We start from the raw sequence: 8,599 nt of genomic DNA on the forward strand, positions 1-8,599 counted from the left end.
TGCTATGGGAACTCAATTCCTGCTCTATCCCATCCAATTCTTCATATAGAATATGCCTTGGAGGTTGTGCACCTTCCTCCTCAACATCAAATTCAATCTTCTTGGAGGGGTTTTCTTCAATTCTATGTTTCCATGGAGGTTCCGCATCTCCTAAGTCTTCAACCACTTCTTCCTCTTCTTCAATAGTTATAGCTTCCTCCAATTGTTCCAACACAAAGCAACTTCCCTCATTTTCCACCGGAGTTTCTGATGCGTGAGCATCTATCTTATCTTTTCCTAGTGAATTTGCATTTAAATTGTTGAGTTTAATTAAGAATTAATTATCTTTTAGCCACTATGGATGCTACTTTAAGTCTCGTGCAATTCTGTTTATTTTAGGTAGCATTTGGATGGATTTGATGGAGAGGATGCTTGCATAAATGGAAGGAGCACAAAAATTAAAAGAGATTACCAGCAAGGAGTGACGCATGCGCGTACCTGACGTATGCGTGTGATTTGGAGATTTGTGCAGTGACGCATGTGTGTACCTAAGCGTACGCGTGACTGACGCGTACGCGTGACATGCGCTATGTGCAAAAAATACAGAAAATGCTGGGGGCGATTTCTGGGCCCCATTTTGGCACTCAAGTAAGGCGCTGCTCTTTGCCAAGTTAGGCGTGGATCCAGTGAAGTAAGTGGTCCCCATCCATCAATTGAAGACTTGCTGATTGCTATAATTAATTCTGATTCAAATTCAAATTTTATTTTAAAATAGGAAAAGATATTATTTTAATTTTAGAAAATAGATTTTTAAATTAATTAGGATTAGATATAAAAAGAAGAAACTTTTTCTTCTAGGAGTCCATTCCATTTTTGATAATGTAAATTACAGTTTACCTGAATCCTAGTTTTCTTCTCTGAACCATGAGCAACTAAACCTCCACTGTTAAGGTTAGGAGCTCTGTCTATTGTATGGATTGATACTATTATTTTTCTATTTTAATTCATGTTTTGATTTATATTTCAAGAATTATTTTCGTTCTTTATCTTATGAATTTGGGTGGAACGGAAGTATGACCCTCTTTCTAATTTAGTTCTAGTATAACCTGGAAAAGCTCTTTACTTGAACAACAGCTTGAAAATAATTTCTTTTAAATTCTAATTATCTGGACTTAACGGGATACGTGACATATAATCCTCTTACATTTGGATAATTAGGATTTTTGTGGCATAATAACTAGAATTAAACTTCACCCCCTGATTGGAATTAATTGACCAAGGAATTGGCAATTGATGAGAGTTAGAGGAGACTAGAAAGGTCTAAGGAATTAGGGTCTAGTCACATACAGTTTGCCATAAATTAAATCCTGCATGATTAAAATAAATTAATAAGAAAAGTCAATCTGGAAAATAGATAACTCTGAAGCCTTAACTGCCTTCTTCATATTGTTTTTCCTAACTTATTTACTTGCCTGTCCTCTAATATTCTGAGTTACTGTTTAATGCTCTTTGAACTCTCAAACACTATTTTCTGTTTGTCTGACTAAGCCAATCACTCAACCATCGTTGCTTGATCCATTAATTCTCGTGGGATCGACCCTCACTCACCTGAGGTATTACTTGGTATGACCCGGTGCACTTGCCGGCTAGTTTGTGGTTAGAAATTCCGTACTAAGTTTTTGGCGCCATTGCCGGGGATTGATTGTGATTGAAAACTACTCGGTGTTTGATTTGTTAGATTAGATAATTTTTATTTTAATTAGTTTGATTTATTATTATTAATTTTTATTTCTCTATTTGTTTATTTTCATTCCCGTATAATTTTTTCTTTTCTTTCTTTTCTTCTCTCTCTCGCTCGTGAACCCCTTCCCACCTGTTTCGTTTTATTTTTTTTATAACTTGGTTTTCGTAAAAAAAAATAAAAAATAAAAAATAAAATAAAATAAAATAAAAATTTTAGCACTAATATTTCTCTTAATTTCTAAAATTAAGTTTGGTGTCTCCTAGTTAGTCTTATTTTATTTTTTCTTATTTAATTTGCCTAATAATTTAGGAAATTTTTAGTTTTAATTTTTCTAGTAATTTTCAAATTTTAGTGGTTGTTTATTTTATTCAATATTTTTATCTCTTTACTCAGGTTACCTCACTGGGAATTCTCTGCACTCTAACGTAGAGAGTTCCATCTTTTCTTGTCTTCTGTTTGTTTATGCGCAGAAACAGAGATAAAGAACATCTATTAGACTTTGATCCTGAACCTGAAAGGACTTTCAGGCGAGGTTTGCAACAAGCAAGACTGTACAAGGCTGTAGAATCCACTATGGATCCTAACAATGCTGCTGATGCCAATGTGGCAAACCCGAATGGGAATGAGTAACAAAGGAGAGTACTTGGCTCTTACTCTGCTCCTACTGCAGACCTGTATGGAAAAGGCATTGTGATGCTTCCTATAGCTATGAACAACTTTGAGTTGAAGCGACAATTGGTCACCCTGGTGCAACAAAACTGCCAGTATCATGGTCTTCCCCATGAAGACCCAAATAAATTTATTTCCAATTTTTTGTAGATTTATGATACTGTGAAGACAAATGGAGTGAACCCTGAGGTGTACAAACTCATGCTCTTCCCGTTTGCTCTGAGGGATGGAGCAAAGCTATGGCTAGATTCCCAACCTAAGGAAAGTTTGGATACTTGGAACAAGGTTGTTACTGAGTTTCTTACTAAATTTTTCCCACCAAAGAAGCTGACTAAGCTTAGGGTGGAGGTTCAGACCTTCAGACAGAAGGATGGTGAAACTTTTTATGAAGCTTGGGAGAGATACAAGCTACTGACTAGGCAATGCCCTCCGGATATGTTCTCCAAATGGACCCAACTAGATATCTTTTATGAAGGTTTGGGTGAAATGTCCAAGATGTGCTTAGATAATTCTGCAGGTGGTTCACTGTACAAGAAGAAGACACTGGAGGAAACTTTTGAGCTTATTGAATTGGTTGCTAGCAACCGATATTTATACTCTTCTAACAGGAATTATGTGAACTCTGAGGCTCCTCAGAAGAAGGGTGTTATGGAAGTAGAAGCTCTTAATGTTATTCTTTCTCAGAACAAGATTATGTCTCAGGAAATAAGTCTACTTACTCAACATATGGGTGGCATGCAAGTCTCAGCTATCAACACCCAAAATCCACCTCAAGAGGCCTCTTATGACATGACAGGTAATTTTGTGCAAAATGATACTTATGATTATGCTCAATCCTATTTTGAACAGGTCAATTACATGGGGAGTGGTCCTAGAAATCCCAATAATGATCCATATTCTAAGACATACAATCAGGGGTGGAGAAATCACCCAAATTTTGGGTGGAAGGACCAACCTCAGAGACCTCAGAAAAATTTACCCTATTTCTGACAGTCCTTGGGTAAGTCCTGTGCAGGTAGTTCCCAAGAAAGGAGGGATGATAGTGGTCAAGAATGAAAAGAATGAGCTTATTCCTACAAGAACAGTCACATGTTGGAGAATGTGTATAGACTACAGGAGGCTCAGCATTGCTACAAGGAAGGATCACTTCCCCCTGCCTTTCATTGATCAGATGCTTAAGAGGTTAGCTGGTCATGCTTTTTATTTTTTTCTAGATGCATATTCTGGATATAATCAAATTGCAGTGGACCCTCAAGATTAAGAGACGACAGCATTCACATGCCCCTTTGGAGTATTTGCCTACAGGAGAATGTCGTTTGGACTCTGTAATGCTCCAGCAACTTTTCAGAGGTGTATGCTTTCAATTTTTTTGATATGGTTGAAAAGTTCATTAACGTATTTATGGATAATTTTTCTGTTTTTGGTAATTCTTTTGAATCCTACCTTAAGCCTTTATCTCTTGTCTTGAAACAGTTTCAAGAATCAAACATTATTTTAAATTGGGAAAAATGTCATTTTATGGTTACAGAAGGTATTGTTCTTGGACACCGGATTTCAAGTAAGGGGATTGAGGTTGATAGAGCAAAGGTGGAGGTAATTGAAAAATTATCACCACCAGCTAATGTTAAGACAGTCAGGAGTTTCTTGGGTCATGCAGGATTTTATAGGAGACTTATAAAGGACTTTTCTAAAATTGCTAAACCATTGAGCAACCTGTTGGTTGTTGATGTCCCTTTTGTCTTTGATTCTGATTGCCTGCATGCTTTTAAAACTCTGAAAGCAAACCTTACTTCTGCTCCCATTATAGCTCCCCCTGACTGGGATTTACCATTTGAATTTATGTGTGATGCCAGTGACTTTGATATAGGAGCTATTTTAGGACAGAGGCATGGTAAGCTTATACATGTCATTTACTATGTCAGTTGTGTGTTAAATGATGCCCAAAAGAATTACACAACTACAGAAAAAGAATTATTAGCTATTGTGTATGCTGCTGATAAGTTTAGGCCCTATTTAATTGGTTCTAAGGCTATTATTTATATTGATCATGCTGCTTTGAAGTACCTTCTAACCAAACAGGATTCTAAACCAAGATTAATCAGATGGGTGTTACTCCTTCAGGAGTTTGATATTGAGATAAAAGACAGGAAAGGATCAGAAAATCAAGTAGCTAACCATCTCTCCATAATTGAGCCTGAAGCGGGAGTACAACCACCTACAGCTGTGATTGAGATGTTTCTGGATGAGCAATTGTTCTTTATTTAGCAGGTTCCATGGTTTGCAGACATTGCAAATTACAAGGCCATGAGTTTTATTCCAAAGGAGTACAGTAGGCAACAAGTAAAGAAGCTATTGACTGATGTGAAGTACTACATTTGGGAGGAACCATACCTTTTTAAAAGGTGTTCAGATGGTATCATCCGGAGATGTGTCCCAGATGAAGAAACACAGTAGATTCTTTGGCACTGTCATGGTTCTGATTATAGAGGCTACTTTGGTGGTGAAAGAACAGCTACAAAGGTCCTTCAGAGCGGGTTTTACTGGCCAACTCCGTTCAGGAATGCAAGAGCATTCTTGAAGCACTATGACAGATGTGAAAAAGCCACGAATCTTCCTACCAACCATGAAATGCCACAGCAGGGGATTCTTGAGGTTGAGTTGTTTGATGTTTGGGGTATTGATTTCATGGGACCTTTCCTACCGTCACATTCAAACAACTATATTCTAGTGGTGGTTGACTATGTGTCCAAGTGGGTGGAAGCTGTGGCTCTACCCACCAATGATGCCAAGGTGGTAATGAGTTTTATTCAGAGATATATCTTTAGCTGGTTTGGTGTCCCAAGGACACTCATTAGTGATGGAGGAAGCCACTTCTGTAATAGACAGCTGGACTCTCTTCTACAGAGATATGGAGTCCGTCATAAAATGGCAACCCCCTATCACCCTCAAACAAGCGAACAAGTTAAAGTTTCCAACAAGGAACACAAAAGGATTCTAGAGAAGACCGTCAGTGTTTCAAGAAAGGACTGGTCTAGGAAGCTTGATGATGCTCTCTGGGCATACCGGACAGTGTACAAGACTCTCATTGTCATGTCCCCTTACCAGTTAGTCTATGGCAAAGCTTATCACCTGCTAGTTGAGCTGGAGCATAAAGCTTACTGGGCAATCAGGTATCTAAATCTTGATTCAGAAGCTGCAGGAATTAAGCGAATGCTTCATTTGAATGCACTTGATGAATTCAGATACTCAGCCTATGAGAATGCCAAGCTCTATAAGGAGAGAACCAAGTTATTGCATGACAAGAAGATTGCCATCAGAGTCTTTGAGCCAAGACAGAGAGTGCTTCTGTATAATTCAAGGCTCAAACTTTTTCCCGGGAATCTAAAATCCCGGTGGTCAGGACCGTTTGTGGTTAACAGAGCTTCACCATATGGTCATGTGGAAATACAGGAAGAGAATTCTGACAGAAAATTTACAGTGAATGGCCAGAGGTTGAAGCACTATCTTGGAGGCGAGATCGATCGCCAGATTTCCGCTCATCAGCTGAGTTAGCAGAACTGACCGTCAAGCTAGTGACGTTAAAGAAGCGCTTGTCGGAAGGCAAACCGATAATTTCATATCCTTAGTTATTTTTCGTAGTAGTAGCTGATGAGCGGATAATTTATACCCCTTTTGGCATTATTTTTAGGTAGTTTTTAGTATATTTTAGTTACTTTTCATTATATTTTTATTAGTTTTTATTCAAAAATCATATTTCTGGGCTTTACTATGAGTTTGTGTGTTTTTCTGTAATTTCAGGTATTTTCTGGCTGAAATTGAGGGACTTGAGCAAAAATCTGATTCAGAGGCTGAGAAAGGACTACAGATGCTGTTGGATTCTGACCCTCCTGCACTCAATTACGTTGGAAAGTAGACATCATGGGCTTTCCAGCAATATATAATAGTCTATACTTTGCCCGAGATTTGATGGCTCAAACTGGCGTTAAAAGCCAGCCAAAAACTTTCTGGCGTAAAATGCCAGAACTGGCATACTTTTCGGCATTAAACGCCCATTTTGGCACCCAGGGTGGTGTTTAACTCCAATATGAGGAATATGCACGTGGAAGTGGAATTCTGCACCATCTACACCTAGTTACTCATTTTCTGTAACCCTAAGTTACTAGTTTAGTATAAAAACTACTTTTAGAGATTCATTTAGCAACTCATGACATTTTTTATGCTTTATATTGTATCTCTGATGGCATGAGTCTCTAAACCCCATAGGTGGAGGTGAGGAGCTCTACTGTGTCTCAATGGATTAATGTAATTACTACTGTTTTCAATTCAATCACGCTTGATTCTATTCTAAGATACTCATTCGTACTTCAATCTGGAGAAGGTGATGATCCGTGACACTCATCATTATTCTCAATTCTATAAACGTGTGCCTGACAACCACTCCCGTTCTATCTGAGCTCAACGTAGTCATTGGGCGACAGCTTGAGTGCGTATCTCTTGGGTTTCTGATTCACGGACCGAGTCTGTGAGATCAGAACCTTCGTGATAGAGGCTAGAACCAATTGGCAGCATTCCTGAGATCCGGAAAGTCTAAACCTTGTCTGTGGTATTCCGAGTAGGATCTGGAAGGGGATGACTGTGACGAACTTCAATCTTACGAATGTTGGGCGTAATGATAGTGTGCAAAAGGATAATGGTTTTATTCTGACGCTAGTGAGAACCGACAGATGATTAGCCGTGCGGTAGCTGTACCCAGTATTTTTCATCTGAGACGAGCAATCCGACAGTTGATTAGCTGTGTAGAAATCATACCTGGTATTTTTCATCCGAGAGGATCATACAGCTTGCCATTGAAGGAGCCATGCGTGCTTGGAGAAAGAGACAGTAGGAAAGCAGAGATTTAGATGACAGAGCATCTCTGGAACCCCAACCTGTTCCTTATTACTGAATCACAAGTATTATTTATTTCATGTTATTTATCTTTCATAAACAAAAGCATTTTTATCATTAATCTCCTGACTAAGATTTACAAGGTAACCATAGCTTGTTTCAAGCAAACAATTTTCGTGGGATCGACCCTTACTCACGTAAGGTATTACTTGGACGACCCAGTGCACTTGCTGGTTAGTAGTGCAAAGTTGTGAAAAGTGTGAATCACAAGTTCTTGCATCAGTAGCTTTCTTATTTGTTCGATTTTTATTGAGTCTTCACTGTTTTTCATTCGTTTTACGTGTGTTCTGATCATGCAGCTATTTTAGAAAAGAAACTGAACACTCCGAAAAAAAAGCAGAAAAAGAAGAAAATTCACCCGAGAGATAGACCGGAGTGGTGTTGTAAGCGTGCCTTCTGCACAAGCAAGATCACGCGCACGCGTCCATGACGCGTGCGCGTCATTTACGCATTTGCCAGACCACGCGTAAGCGTCCCTCACGCGTAAGCGTGACCCTGGAAATCGGCGTAAATAGGTGTTTGGCCAGCGAGTTGTGATGGCTTAGGGCTGGAATTATGCTAAACGCACAATCTTCATCACGCGTATGCGTCCGTGACACGTGCACGTCATTTTCACTTTGTCCCATCCACGCGTGCGCATACCTGATGCGCACGCGTCGTCTGTCTTTCTAGCCTTCATGCGCATCAACCCGAGAGTTGTGCGTGCGCGGGGCTGCTGATGAAGAGGAATTTATTGTCGATCTAGATTTTCACAAAGTAGATTTCTATTGTTGAAAGTATAGTTTAGACCAATAATTAATTCCCACATCAAATGTTTACAAATTCTAATTAACCGAGATCGAGAGTAATTCAACCTCGAGTCGTTCTCCCTAGGAGTTGCAATGAAATGTATATTTATTGGCTTTGGGAGGAAACATGGGGGATTGGGAATGCAAGCAGGAGAGCAAGTAATGTAAATGACAAGAAATTAAATGAGCATGCAAGGAATTAAAAGAAAGCAATTAAACATGCAAGGAATGTAAATGGCAACTCTTGGCAAGAATTGGGGAGTTTAGAATTCCTATCCTAGTTGTGGACCACAAACATGGCAATTGTGTGGAATCAATCCAAACTAGTCAATCCTCCTTGAGAATAAGTCAAAATAGTGTAATTGATCTCAATCCATAAGTCCTAGTCAACTCACTAAATAACTTATTGAAAGACTAGCATCAATGGAAACCAAACCAATTAACTATTCTCACACAATGCGGAATAGACATC

At 38.9% G+C, this 8,599-nt stretch overlaps 1 non-coding gene across 1 annotated transcript; it reads right to left on the reverse strand.

Annotated features, from left to right (window-relative positions):
• Positions 1–2,725: 2,725 nt before the first annotated feature.
• LOC130952576 (small nucleolar RNA R71) lies at positions 2,726–2,832 on the reverse strand. The gene has a single exon (XR_009074760.1). It is a non-coding gene; the product is annotated as a small nucleolar RNA R71 (small nucleolar RNA).
• Positions 2,833–8,599: the final 5,767 nt, after the last annotated feature.

The sequence above is a fragment of the Arachis stenosperma genome, chromosome 1 (assembly GCF_014773155.1).
Source record: "Arachis stenosperma cultivar V10309 chromosome 1, arast.V10309.gnm1.PFL2, whole genome shotgun sequence".
NCBI classification, from domain to species: Eukaryota; Viridiplantae; Streptophyta; class Magnoliopsida; order Fabales; family Fabaceae; genus Arachis; species Arachis stenosperma.